Source organism: Canis lupus, chromosome 5, assembly GCF_048164855.1.
Source record: "Canis lupus baileyi chromosome 5, mCanLup2.hap1, whole genome shotgun sequence".
NCBI lineage: Eukaryota > Metazoa > Chordata > Mammalia > Carnivora > Canidae > Canis > Canis lupus.
The window spans coordinates 75,589,315-75,603,429 of NC_132842.1; the positions used below are offsets into that span (position 1 = coordinate 75,589,315).

The 14,115-nt window shown below is 52.6% G+C and overlaps 1 long non-coding RNA gene across 6 annotated transcripts; it reads right to left on the reverse strand.

Annotated features, from left to right (window-relative positions):
- Positions 1-3,681: 3,681 nt before the first annotated feature.
- On the reverse strand, positions 3,682-12,777 carry LOC140634183 (uncharacterized). 6 transcript variants are annotated; one of them, XR_012031701.1, is made up of 6 exons: positions 12,610-12,771; positions 12,094-12,222; positions 11,894-12,006; positions 10,289-10,349; positions 9,034-9,133; positions 3,682-6,281 (listed from the first exon to the last, which is right to left on the reverse strand). It is a non-coding gene; the product is annotated as an uncharacterized lncRNA (long non-coding RNA). The 6 variants fall into 6 exon arrangements; XR_012031703.1 differs by having other exon boundaries at positions 12,158-12,222; positions 12,610-12,770; XR_012031700.1 differs by having other exon boundaries at positions 11,894-12,222; positions 12,539-12,777.
- Between the last annotated feature and the right edge of the window lie 1,338 nt (positions 12,778-14,115).

The following is a 14,115-nucleotide window of genomic DNA, read 5'->3' on the forward strand; positions in this document are numbered from 1 at the left end:
AAAGCACAAGCACGCACATGGAAAGAGAGCCATGCTGGGGGAAAAGCACACACAACGAGGTAGAGCTCTGGAACCACCCCAAGAAGAGTCCCTTCCCATAGAAGCTTCCACAACCTGGGCCCCTGGGCAGCGAGGGAGGGACCGCCGCTGTCGGGATGCTGCGCTGGGCTCCTGCAGACCACCCAGAGTCACAGTCACTGCAGGGAGCCGGGTCTCACTTCCTGCCCCCCACTGTCCCCTCCTGGGGCCTGGGAGCTGGGCCTCCTACAAGACATAGTCACACACACACACACACACACACACACACACACTCATTCACACACACACACACACACACACAACTTGAATTTCTTTTCCTTTGGATGGGTGGAGGGCGCTTCTTGACCAACCATCAGAGCCCCCCCTCCCCGGTCCTCCACGTTCTCCCGAAGCACCAGCTCCCCACCCCCTGGGCTGCAGTAGGAGACAGTGTCCCCACCCGTGCAGTTGTGGGAGGGCCCAGGGGTGCTCGTAAGCACTGAGCGCAGTGCCTGGTACAGTCCCAGTAAATGGGAGGCATTATTTTTCTTCGGTTCCTTTTCCTCATTTGTTTTTGTTTGGGAGGGAGGGGCAGAGGGAGAGAGAGAATCAATCCTAAGCAGGCTCCACGTACAGCACAGAGCCCGACGCGGGGCTCGATCTCAGCACCCTGAGATCGTGACCTGAGCCGAAACCAAGAGTCGGACGCTGGACTGACAGAGCCACCCGGGCACCCCGGCATTGTTTTCCTCTTTATCATTGGCAGTGGCCTGGGGTGGGGGGGCCTGCGCCGAGGGGGTGGGAAGCCGGGGCAGGAGTGGGCAGGGAGTAGCACGGGCCAGGGGCTGCTCTGGGGCTGGGCCTCGGCAACTGAGGGAGCCGGGGGTGGGGGGGCTGAAGTCACGTGGGCCTCCCAGACTGGCAGTCAGGAAGGGACTGCAGGTGCCTGACTGCAAGGAGGATGGGGACAGCGCCCCCCCGCTGAGCATGGGGCAGGGAAAGCACGGGCTCTGTCCCCAGGAGGAGGGACGGCAGGTGGCCCGGAAAGACGGTGTCCGTCACTGGTACCTCGCCTCCAACGGTGTGACCCTGGGCTCACCGCTGGCCACCCCAAGCCTCAGTTTCCTCTCTGGGAGCCTGGGGGCCCCATCTCCGCACAGACCCGTGGCTCGATCTGACACCCGCAGTGCTCCCTTCCCCCCCCGGCCACCCCCCTCACCTCCTCACCTCCGCAGCTGGGGGCCACAGCCAAGACTTTCTGCAAAGTGCCTCACCCTCCAAACAAACAAGCCAGAAGGAGGCACGGCCTAAGTGTCTTTTTGGTCCACTGCCTGATTTTTCTGGAAGCCGGCCTGGCCCAGACACGACCTTCTCTAACAACTTCTCCAGCCCCGAGCTCTGATGCGGGCTGCAGCTGAACGTCTGTCCCGGACGGAGGTGACCCGGCCAGTGTCCCGGCCCTTCTGATCCCCCATCCAAACATTCAGGGAATTTGTCAAAGTTAACCACGGCTCCTGCCAGCAGGGAGTGCCAGTCTGAGCCCGCAGAACATGAGCCGTCGTCTGGGCAGGGGTGCCCAGGAACTGGCCCATTGTCTCAAGGAGGGCCTGCGGGGGGCCTCAGGATCTGCTCGCAGACCGCACTCCCCTACTTCTTTAGGGAACATGAGCTGGAGGCTCCAGGATCCCTGACTCAGCTGCCGACTCCTGCTGCCCCTCCAGGCCCACGCGGACGGCCACGGCCAGGGTAGGGGGAGCCCAGGGCGAGCCAGGGTGATGGGATGGCTGGGTGCCCACATGGGCCGCACCCAACCACACCTCCTCCCTGCCTGCCATACCCTGCGTCTGATGCTGCAGGGACAGGGAGTGACAAGACCGGGCCCCTGTGTGGCCTGAGTCACAAATTCTCAAAGGCTTCCCGACACCCCCCCCCACCCCCCGCCTTAGCCTTCACATGACTCAATTCCTGCCCTGGGGACTTAGGCCAGCAAGCAGCCCCCGACAGTGACAGTGGCTGAGAGACGACAGGGGCCCTGGATTTCCACATGCTCTTGCCACCCAGTGGTTCTTAATGGGACGGGATGGGGGGCACATGGGGTGCCCCCAGGGTGAGGTCGACGAACCAATAGCTCAGCCCCCACCTCAGACCTCCTCCACGGAATCCCCAAAGCCCTGGCATTCCCCGAATTAGGTTCCCAGGCCCCTAAACATTGCGGTGTGGGGCACAATTCTTAAGGTTCAATCCCAAGAGCCAGAAGACCCAGGACGGAGCCCCCACCCAGCCCTTCTGAGCTGTGTAAGCTTGAGCAATAACTGAACCCCTCTGAGCCTGTCTTCTCATCCCTAAAGTGAGACTAATACTGGCATCTCCTCCATGGGGGGCAGGAAGAAAACACTAGAGCATCCACACAGCCCTCGGCGCAGGGCCCGGCACAGAGTGAACGCTCAGTAAACGCCAGCTGTCATCACTGTCCTTGCCGGTGACAGAGAGCCAGCCCGCTGTTAACCCTGCCTGCTCTCGGGCCACAGCCTCTCTCTGCCCTGCGTCACTGGCCAAATCACAGCCCCCCTGGTCAGGGGTGCCACAGGTGGTTGCCCAGCTTGTACACTGCACAAAGTGCTGTCACTGGAACGGGGGCTGAAATCCAACCTGACTGGGCTGCCTAGCCAGGCACACCGGCATGTGAGTGGTGCCCACAAGAGACACATTTTCCAGTCTGTCCCCAAAGTGCCACACGGGCAGCTGCAGGTGCTGCGGATCCCTGGCTGAGCCCGCCCCAGCCACTGCCGCTCTCAGGACCTAGATCGGTGTCTGCCAAGTACTGCCACTCCAGCTCCAGGCACCCTAAGAAGGTGGCGGCCACTGTCTGGCTCCCCATCCCTATGTAGTAAGAAAATGCCTGTCCCCAGCCTCCCGCCCCAGGCCTGCACTTCCACAGTTCATTGGGGCTGCGGGAACTTCGGTGTCTCTACCTGACAGGCTCCGGGGGGAAGAGAATGGTGAGCCAACGGTTTGTAAAACTGTGTGTGTGTGTGTGTGTGTGTGTGTGTGTATAAATAAATATATATTTGGAGGAAAACTTGGGAAATTTGAAGATCAGTTTATTATTAGATGACGTTAGAACATAAGAGTTAATTTTCTTAGGCATCAAATTGTGTAGGGGAAGGTCCACATTCTTAGGAGATGAGGACGATTGGATTATTTAGTGACGATGTGTCATGACGTTTACAACTTCCTTTGAAATGTTTCGGGCAAAATATATTGATATAGATGCACATACGGATCTAGAGAAATATAGATACAGAGAAACACCATAGATAAGCAAACAAAGAAGGCCAAGTGTCAACAGCTATTATATGCAAATAGCAAGTTCAAAGATATATGCTGGACATCCTTTTTTTTTAAGATTTTCTTTATTTATCCATTTGAGAGAGAGAGGGAGAAAGGGCACAGGCAGAGGCAGGGGCAGAGGGAGAGGGAGAGAGAGGATCGCAAGCCGACTCCCCATTGAGCGCAGAGCCCAACGCTGAGCTTGATCCCACAACCCCGAGATCATGACCTGAGCTGAAACCTAGAGTCAGACGCTCAATCAACTGAGTCACCCAGGTGCCCCTGTTGGACCATTCTTGCATCTTTTTCTGTAATTTGACAGCTTGCATGATAAAGATTATGAAATATTTTTATTTCACTCAGAATTTTTGAAAGGAAGTGGTGAGAAAGGGGCCCCAAGGTCAGCTGAGTTCTCTGTGTCCTCCCCGCAGCGTGCAGAGGTGTCTTCTTTGCCAGGAGATATACCCCCTCCCCCAGGGCAGGCCCTTGCCTGCTTCAGGAGCGTCGGGAGCGTCCTCCCAGGGCAACACGTTACAGCCACTCAGAACCCAGTGCCGAGAAGCGTGGACCATCACCGCCTCTGACTCGGTCCTCCCAGAGGGGCGCAGACGCACAGCTCTCTCCCCACACCCTCTCCCCCTCAGAATAGTCCTCTTGGAGTAAGAAACTCTAGACAAGGATGTGCCTTGCTGCGTTCTGTATAGTCGAAGAGACTGGAGACGGCGTAGTTGTCCACAAGAAGAGGGCAAGTGAGAAAGCAAGTTGCAGGGCAACATGCACCATTTGTTGTTTTTAAAAGAAAACTCTAGATACGTATGATCATTGTGTATGTCTAGAGAAAGATCTGGAAGGTGGCCCACTGAACTCACAGTGGTTACTTCTGGAGAGTGAGAGTAGGTGGAGGAAGAGAAACTTTCACTTTCACGTCAAACGCATCTGCACTTTTGGAATCTGTTCACAGTTCTCAAGAGCACGCTCCCGAGGGCTCCCTGCGTTTCAGCAGCAGAGCAACACTGCCTACCGCTCACCCGGCACCTGCTGCGTGTCAAGCGCTGTTCTAAGGTTCTCACGTCCGATGAACCCATTTAATCCACGCCTGATTCCCATCATCTTTCCCAACTTAGAGGTGAGGGAGGCACAGAGCAGTTAAGTAACTTGGCTGAGCTCACGCAGCCGGTGGTGGTGGAGCTGGGATTTGAACCTGAGCAATCGCTGTCCACCAGCGGGGCCGCAAGTCCGCTGTATCGCCTCAGAGGCCTCTTCGTGTGCAGTTTCTAACACTCACACAGCTCCCAGAGGGCTTCATGCCCGACTCGAGGACTCCAAGAGCAGCTGAGGAGGCTGATCGAGTTGGCCCGGTACTAAGGCGGTCCGAGGCTGGTAGGAGGTCCATCCTCCTCTAAGGCGAGGGCTGTGAGGACACCGGGGAAATAAAGAGGATGTGGGACGCCTGGGTGGCTCAGTGGGTTAAGCATCTGCCACCGGCTCGGGTCATGATCTCAGGGTCCTGGGATCGAGGCCTCCTTTGGGGAGGCTCTCTGCTCAGTGGGGAGTCTGCTTCTCCCTCTCCTTCCGCCTCTCCTCCCTGCTCGTTCTGTGTCTCCCTCTCTCTCTCTCTCTCTCAAATAAATAATAAAATCTTTAAATAAATAATAAATGACACAAAGAGGATGTCCTCTGGGTAAGGCCCTGCGAGCATCGCAGCCCTTTCTTCACACATGCCTCTGGCGCCACACAATGTTAGTCCCGAAATTCATGGCCCTTCTGCTCCTTTGATAGATAAGGGAACTGAGGCCCAGAGACAGGAGGAGCCCCAAGTCTGGACGAGTTTGTCCAGGGCCTTGCAGGGGAAGGGGGAGAATAAAGCCCAGGCCTGTTGTCCAAGGCTTCCCAGTCTTGCTCTCTGTGGGTGGTGAGGACCGAGCCTTGAGGCCCGTGGGCCTCCCCTTGGCCGCCTCCAGGACCCCCTCAGAGCTGGGACCCCATGTCTCCCATGCCCCCCACCCCTGCAATCCTCCATGTCGACGGTGCCTCGACAGAGGTGTCACACGGTCCTGGGGCCACACCTTAGAATTCTGAGAATAAGAAGTGGCCCAACACCCCCGAGGAGACACACCCAGACGTTCACAGGGACAGATCTGGGGCGTGAAACTGTGGGCGATGTTTATTTCCTTCTTTGTACTTTCCCACACTTTCCAAATTTTTATTTGGTGACCATGTATCACTATTATAATTAGGCAAAGAATATTATCCTTTTTTTTCTCTCTCTCCAGGAGAAACCAAGGACATATCACTGGCCATATTTCAGCCTGAGCGTAAAATGTGTGACGCTTGCTAAATTAAGAAGAGGCCGTGGGAGAGGGAGAGGCCCAGAGAAGCAACGTTTGTTGGGTGCCTGCTACGGAGGTGCTGGGAATGCTACGTCTGTTATCCTTGGAATCTTCACAACCATCCTGGGAGTTTGGTGTTACGATCCCCATTTTACAGGTGGATATACTGAGGCACATAAAGCGACTTGCTCTTCCCACCTCACTCTGCTTCCCTTCCTTGAGGTGGAAGAAAATGCAACTTCTAAACCAGTTTGGATCTATTAACCGGAGGGTCTATTATCCCACGCCTCTTAGAGAAGAGTCACCGGTTCTTTATGATACAGACGCCCCTCCGGGCACCACCGTATTACAGCCCAGAACAGTGACCGAGCTCCATCACTTGCCATTTTCTTGATGACGGAGGATCATTTGACGTTCTGTGTGCAACGTTTTGTAGATAAAGCTGAAGTGGACTCAGTCTACCAGCACTGAAAACGGGGACCATCCTTCTGGAAGCAATGGGTGACACTGGAGCAAGAGCTGGAAGCAGCTTAAGGTCTTTTGATTCGGGAATGTCATTCCCAGGGATGTATTTCCAAGGAGGCCTTCGGCAGAGTTAGGGAGCTGTGTGCGGAGAGAGGTTTGCGTCAATATTAACTGCAACAGCAGATCATTCATAACGTGACAGTGTGACAGAAGGCATTCTTCATGGCTCGTCCATATGTGGTAGCCACCCCCACCCCCTCTCATGAGGCCCCACGAGGGTCCCCGCCTCCCTGTAGTCACACGCTTCTGAAGTCCCCTCTCACACTGGGTAGGACTGACTTGGTGACCAGTGGGTTCTGGCGGGAGTGACCACCAGTGGCTTTCAAGGTGAGGTCATGAGACCTGCTGCAGCCTCCACAGCTCGGTCCCTCGGTCACTCACTCCGGGGGGAGCAGTGGAGCAAGAGCTGGAAGCAGCTTAAGGGGGGGGGGACGCCAGCCACCACGTCGTGAGGAAACGCAAGCAGCATGACAGAGAGGCCCGTGTGGAGAGGTGCTGAGGCCTCCCGCCACCAACAGCCACACGAGCGCGCATCTTGGGAATGGAGGCCCCGGAGCCCCAGTCACGCTCTCAGATGACGTGGCCCTGCCCGACGTCTCAAGTGAAGCTCATGAAAGACTCTGAGGTAGGGGCGCCTCGGTGGCCCAGTGGTTGAGCATCTACCTTCGGCTCAGGGAGTGATCCCGGGGTCCTGGGACCCTGCGGGGAGCTTGCTTCTCCCTCTGCCTGTGTCTGTGTGTCTCCCATGAATAAATAAATAAATAAATCTAAAAAAAAGAAGAGAAAGAAAAGAAAAGAAAAGAAAAGAAAAGAAAAGAAAAGAAAAGAAAAGAAAAGAAAAGAAAAGAAAAGAAAAAAGAAAAGAAAAGAAAAGAAAAAAGACAAGACAAGACTCTGAGGTAGAATCGTCCAACTGAGCTGCTTCTGAGATTTTTAACCCACAGAAACATGAGAGAGTAAGTGTTGTGCTAGGGTGTCTATGAAGCTGTGGAGATCCCGGCCGGGCCTAGGACATTGGATCTCATCATCTTCTTGGCCCTTGACTTTGCCCCCAAAGCCCCTCCATGAAATGCTTGGATCACAAAAAAAAAAAAAAAAAAAAAAAAAAAAAAAAAAAAAAGAACTAAAATAAATAAACAAATGTTGTCATTTTAAGTGACTAGGTTTAGTGGTAACTTGTTCCACAGCAGTGGATAAGCGACGCCCCATGCACTGGAACGCCACGCAGCAAGGAACGTGAACGAGCTCCATGCGATGCCCAACAGTGTGGGTGAATGTCACAATGTTGAGCAAAAGAAGCCAGAGAGCAGAGGACATTCTTGGTGATTTTATTGATACAGAGGTCAAAAACACTCAAAATTGAGGTGCCTGGCCGGCTCAGTCTGGGGAGCACATGACTCTTGATCTCAGGCTTGTGAGTTTGAGCCCCACATCCAGTGTAGAGATTATTTAAATAAATAAATAAGCAAATAAGACCTTTATTGGGGGGGGCAAGATTTTATTTATTTATTTGACAAAGAGAGAGAACGCAAGGAGTGGAGTGGCAGAGGGAGAGGGAGAAGCAGACCCCCCCCCACCCTACACTGAGCAGGGAGCCCAATGAGGGGCTCCATTCCAGGCGCCTAGGATCATGACCTGAGCTGAGGGCAGATGCTTAACCAACTGAGCCACCCAGGCACCCTTAATAAGACTTTAAAAAAAAAAACAAAACACTGAAAATTAATTGATGCTATCAGGATAGTGGTTCCCTTTGAGAGGGGGAGGTGAGCAACTGCAGCCTGTCAGGAGGGGGCCCCTAGGGGCTGATAATGGTCTACTTCTTGATTTGGGGGCTGTTTAGTTCAGAACATGGGTGTATTTAGTTTGCAGAGTTTCATCAAGCTGTACATTTGTTACTAGTCTGTATGTACACCCCCATTTCAATACAAAATGATTAAAAATGATCATTTTACATGCACTGTATAAAATCTAAACACCTATGACCAAGTTCTGGTCTGTACTAAGGGAGAGCCTGTACAGTGGTCTCCGTCCCACGCGTGCACACGCCATGGAAGGCAGGATGGAAAGAAAGGGAAATGTTTGCGTTGGGGGCCGGGGATTCCGGGCCATCTTTACATCTTTAAGGATTCCTCATTCAAGACTGTATTGGACAGTCTTGTCAAAGGAATGAACTAAAGGGCCAAGAGGTAAACTACATTTCTGCAGGGTGTCTAATCAGAAACTACAATACAGTCCTCTAAGGAGTAAGCTTTTTACTCACCAAAAATCCGGCCACCCAGAAGGACTCCTTCCCAGAGATTTTACAAATTGCTCCAGTGTGGTTTCTCTAGCAGAATCGGTTGTTGCAACAACCTTTTACATTAAAGGCAGAGAAGTGAAGGCCTACTCCCAAGGTCCACGGTCCGGGAGGATGGGCCCCGGGTGGGGGAGAGCGAAGGTGTCACAAAGTGGTGGGCCAACAGCAGGAATTCCTCCGCTGTGAAATAAGAGGGAAACCTGCGGCCCTGGGAGATCCTTCCAGGATCAGAGCAGAAACATCACCTCAAAGCCCCAAATGGCTGCAGACTCACAAGAAAGAGGAGAGAGTTCTCACGTGTCATTGAGCTATGAACTTTGGATTCCCATAAGAGCTTTCCAGAATAGGTTCCTATTGGTCCCAGTCCCCTACATCTTCTCTCAGCATGGAAAGCATTGGTAGCTCCCCTGTCACGCTACAGCTCAGCCTCAAAAACGCTCCCTGATCCGGCTCCAAACTACGAGTCCAGTCCAGGCACCCACTGTGGCATCATCGCCTCTGGCCTCCGGGCCAAGGCCCCATTGTATCCCTCACCTGGGAACTCCCTTCCTCAACTGCTCTGTACATGGGGAAGGGCTTTCTAAGCTTCAAAGCCGTGGAAGAAACCACAGAGGAAATGTTTGACAGATCCATGCTACAAAAAAACAAAAAATTCCGGTGTGATTAAAAAATACAAGCAAAATTAAAAGACAAACAACTGGAAAGAATGTTTGCAGAAAATACCACAGACAGATGGTTAGAACCCTTAATTTATGAAGAACCCACATAAATCAATAAACACACACACACACACATTCACACACACAAAGATGCTCATGGATAAAGAGGCAATGGACTTAATAAAAAGCAAATAGAAGTGGCCAGAGAACACTTGGAGGAGGGAAGAAAAGGATGCTCCGTCTGTCTAAAGGCCAAAAGAAGGTGAACAGCAATAAGATGCCATTAAGTCAGCAAAGACACTGCTCCCTGCTAGCTGGAGCATGGGGAGATGGCATCCGCCTGGGTGCTAGGGGAGGGGGGTAAACCGGTGAGAGGTTTCTGGCAAACCACTTGGTATTTATCAAAAGCCTGAAAAATGTGCCTACTGTCTGTCCCTGTGTATTTTTTTTTTGAACCATTTCCTTAGAAACTCTCCAGCAAATAACTTGGTGATACATGCCAATTCTCTTAAGAGGTTCATACTTCTGCTTCACACTTCTGATTATTTTCTCCGAACATGAAAGTTGAAATTCGGTCAAAGACGTACACGCAGAGATACCCACTGCGATGTAAATGTGGGATAACAGAAAGCTGGAAACAACCTAAACACCCAACAGAGAGCCGGGGAATCAGTGAGTCCATTATGATGCGTCCATGTGATGAAAAGCGTTGGGCAAATAGCCTTCTAATAATCGAGAGTTCCAGATGATGCGGGAAATGCTTAAGATAGGATAGATTTGTAATGGAAAGTAAGTTGTAAAATTCTTAAAGGAAAAAAAAAAATCCTAGCCGATAGGTGGGAAAACACACCATGAACGGATTGCCTCTGGTGGTGAATTTGGGGGAAATTTGTGTATATGCTTCTTTTACTTTTTTCTGTACTTTCCAAAATTTCTACAGTGGGCAGAACTACTTTGACAATCACTTAAACAGTTAAAAACCTTTTATGAAATTATTCTCCTTGATATCCTATTGATTTTCCCAGTGAAAAGCAATTTTCCCTTTCAAGTCATCTCAAGGTAGGCTCCATAAATATGCATGAGTGAAGGAATGAACAGCGCTTTTAAGTCTCTTGCGAATCATTTCTCACCTGCTTTTATTGCCTGGTTATTTGTGTTTATGTCTTTGCTCCCTTGTGATCCTGGAAGCTCCTGGAAGGCAAAAATCACGTGTCTCCATTTATTCATAATCAGTCGGTGCCTTGTACCCAGGAGGCACTCATGGTATTTTTTTTAATGAATGGAGCATCTGATATAGTTAAGTGTGTTTTAACAGGAGAAAAAGATTCTGGATCCCAAGGATCATTTGTTAAACCCATGTCTTGTGAAGTCAGAGAACTCCTGGGAGCCAAGCAGAGGGGATCAAGATGCGAGTCCACCCTACCCGGTGGCCATGGCATTGTCTAGTCCCAAGAACACTGTCCTAGGGGCCCCCATACTGCAACTAATTAAGGGGCCGTGGGCAAGTCACTCATCCTGAGTTCACTCACGGATGAGCCGAGGGTGCTGGAGGATTTCCAGCTTGCTGTCGCCGTGCGTTCTGAGAAGCGTCTGAGAATGCAAGTTGGCTCAGAATGCCAAGTTGAAAGGTATCTTTAGAGCCTTGCAGAATTTTTCTTTCAAAAAACAAAAAAGGCTCTCTTGATAATCACATCAATACTAAGCACCAGTGAGTTGGGCTCCACTTTATGTGCACTTTTGTCTTTAGGTCCAGTTTAAAAAATGATTAAAGGGCAGCCCTGGTGGTGCCAGTGGTTTAGCTCCGCCTGCAGCCTGGAGTGTGATCCTGGAGTCCCGGGATCGAGTCCCGCCTCGGGCTCCAGGCATGGAGCCTGCTTCTCCCTCTGCCTGTGTCTCTGCCTCTCTCCCTCTCTGTGTGTCTCTATGAATAAATAAACAAAATCTTAAAAAAAAAAATGATTAAAATAGGCAACTGCTAAGGACCACAGGGGTCTTGGAGCACGTGTAGAGATGAAGGTTTTCTGTGCAGTGAACTATTTAAGAGAAGGACATGACACCGTTGACATAACGTGCCTCCAGTGAAGGAAAGGGAGAGACAAGTACCCAGGCTTTTCTTTCCCTGCCCCTCCCCTGATGGATGGGGAGCGGCCCATTTCTCCCCAGCAGGACGGTTTTGCTGGCTTACAGTGACCTCTGCAGACAGGGAGCTGCGCATCTATCTCTGAGGCCCCTGTCTGGCTCCCAGGGCCCCAGAGTCTCACCAGACAGGACCCTCCCCTTTCAGAGGAAACATAAGTGCCAGCGCACTTGGTACTTAGTGTCCCAACGGGCTGAGTTCTGCTCCCCGGGCGCCCACTGACGGGCTCAGGCTGGGGCTGAGCAAGGTACAGCCCTGACCCTGGGGGCCGCTGGAAAAGTCTACTTGGGGAGCTCTGGGCAGCCACACGGCTGGGCCCAGAAATCAGCCTTGCTGAGTCCCCGCTGGGGCCTCTCCCCGCTCAGGGGAGGTGACAGCTCTGACTCAGGCCCAGCGACCACGACATAGACATAGCAGGACGCGTCTCTATCACATTCCTGGGCAAGTGGCCTTGGGCAAATGATTGAACCTAGTTTTTCTATGCTTGCACTTCCTTATCTTAAAAAGGGGACGGGGGTAAAAATCATCCCTGCCTCAATTACTGACGAGATTAAGAGATTTAAGGGACGCCTGGGTGGCTCGGTGGAGGAGTTTCTACCTTGGGCGCAGGGCGTGATCTGGGGTCCTGGGATCGAGTCCCACGTCGGGCTCCCTGCATGGAGCCTGCTTCTCCCTCTGCCTGTGTCTCTGCCTCTGCCTCTTTTTCTGTGTCTCTCATGAATAAGTAAATAAAAATCTTTTTTAAAAATTAAAAGATTTGAAACATTTTTTACACATTCATATATTCTTTAGATTTACCTGTACATCATACATAAGCTGAACACAGTTAAGTGGCACAAGTTGGTCGCCGAAAATTATTTACCCGTATTTGACCGAGGAAGTCAGAGAAAGGGATCACTTGAAAAACTGGAGGTGTGGCCGTTCTCACTGCGGGAGAAGGGACCGAGAGACGCCGCCGGGGCTGTGGGTCCTTCTCCCGAGGGACCCCGCCCCCCCCCGGCCCCCCTCCCGCGAGCCGCTCCTCCTCCCCCCACCGGGTGTGTCTCGGCGCCGCGGCGGCTCCGGCGCTCTCGGGGCGGACCCCCTCCCCCCTCCTCCCTCCCGCCTCCCCCCTCCTCCCTCCCGCCTCCCCCCTCCCCCGCCGCCCCCCGCGGGGCTCGGGGAGCGGGGTCCCAGCACCGGGGACGCACCGCGGCGGCGGCGCCCGCCCTCCCCGCACCCGCACCCGCACCCGCACCCGCACCTGCGCCGTCGCGGTCCCCCCGGGGGCGCGCGGAGGGGCTGGGGCGCGCGGAGCCCAAGGGGGGCCCTCACCTCGGGGCGCAGCGTGTCCCCCTCCCCGGCTGGAGCGGCCGTTCGGCCCCGGAAGGAGGGGAGGAGGCCGGAGGTGCCCCCGCCGCGCGCCGCGGCCCCGGCCCCGGCCCGTCTGATAAAGAGGAAGGAAGCGCGCGGCGAGCGGAGCTGACGGCCTCCCGCGGGCCGGGCTGGGGCCGCCACCGCCACCGCCACCGCCGCTCGCCTCCGCGGAGCCCCCGGGGGGAGCCTGCGCCCCCTGCTGCCCGGGTCAGAGCGGCGCCCCCAGCAAGGGCGAGGTCCCGGCTTCCTGCGGCGCCAGGCGCTGCGCCCTCCCGGGGGGCCGGGGCGCTGCCTTCTGCTGCTCGCCAGACCCGCCCCGCTCGCTCCCGCGGAGCTGTGCCGACCTGGCAACCCAGGGACGACGTGGCCGGCAGGGGCCGGGCGGCCAAGTGCGAGGTCCGCCCCCGCAGAAGCGGAGAACACTTGTGCAGGCTGCACAGCACAACCCGCACAGTGCTCCACCCCGCGGGCTCTAACTTACTCGGGCGCCGTCACTTACTAGCTGTGACGCGGAGCAACTTTCTTAACCTCCGTGTACATCAACTTCATCTGTAAAATGGGAATCAGTCTCCATCTCATAGGATTGTTAGGGCTTAGCAGAGTTCCTGGCACGTTATAAGCCCATATGTTTTGTTTTGTTTTGTTTTGTTTTTTAATTTGTGTAGGTCCTAGTCTTATGTTGCCCTTCCTATATAATTGGTTCCTCATTCTGGGAACTCTCTTGCTGTCTTTCAGTCATTGATTTCGAATTTAATTCTACTGTGGTCAGAGAACATACTTTGTGTTATTTCATTTCTTTGAAATTTATTGAGACTTGCCTTATGGGCCAGCATATGGTCTACTTTGCTGAAAGTTCCATGTGTACTTGGAAAGAATGTGCATTCTGCAATCGTTGGATATAGTGTTCCAATGTCAATCAGGTCAAGTTGGTGAATTGAGTTATTCAAATTCCTTAGTGTGTGTGTGGAACAGGTGCTTTTTTTTTTTCTTCTGTTGTTCTATCAGTTACTGTGTTAAAAATCTCTAATTATGATGGCTATTCTATTTCTCTTTCTGGCTTAATTTTTGCTGTATGTATTCAAGACTGTGTTATTAGGTGCATATAAATTTAGAACTTTTATATCTTCCTAGTAAATAAGCTTCTCATTACAAAAGGACACTACAAATGTCCTGTATTATAAAATGTCCTCTTCAGCTCTAGTAATTCTTGCCTCAAAGCCTGCTGTGTACGATAAATGTTTACATCTCCTTTCCTTTGATTTACCATGTCAACAGATTGTTCCATCTTTTAATTTCAGCCTTTCTGTTGGTTTCTCTCAGTTGGTTTCTTATATATGTCATATATTGGGTTTTGATTTTTTTCATCATTCAACACTTTCTGACTTTTCATCAGATTTTTTAGTCCACTTACATTTAATATAAGTACTAGTGTGTATGGTTTATAGCTATCCTTTTGCTTTTTTT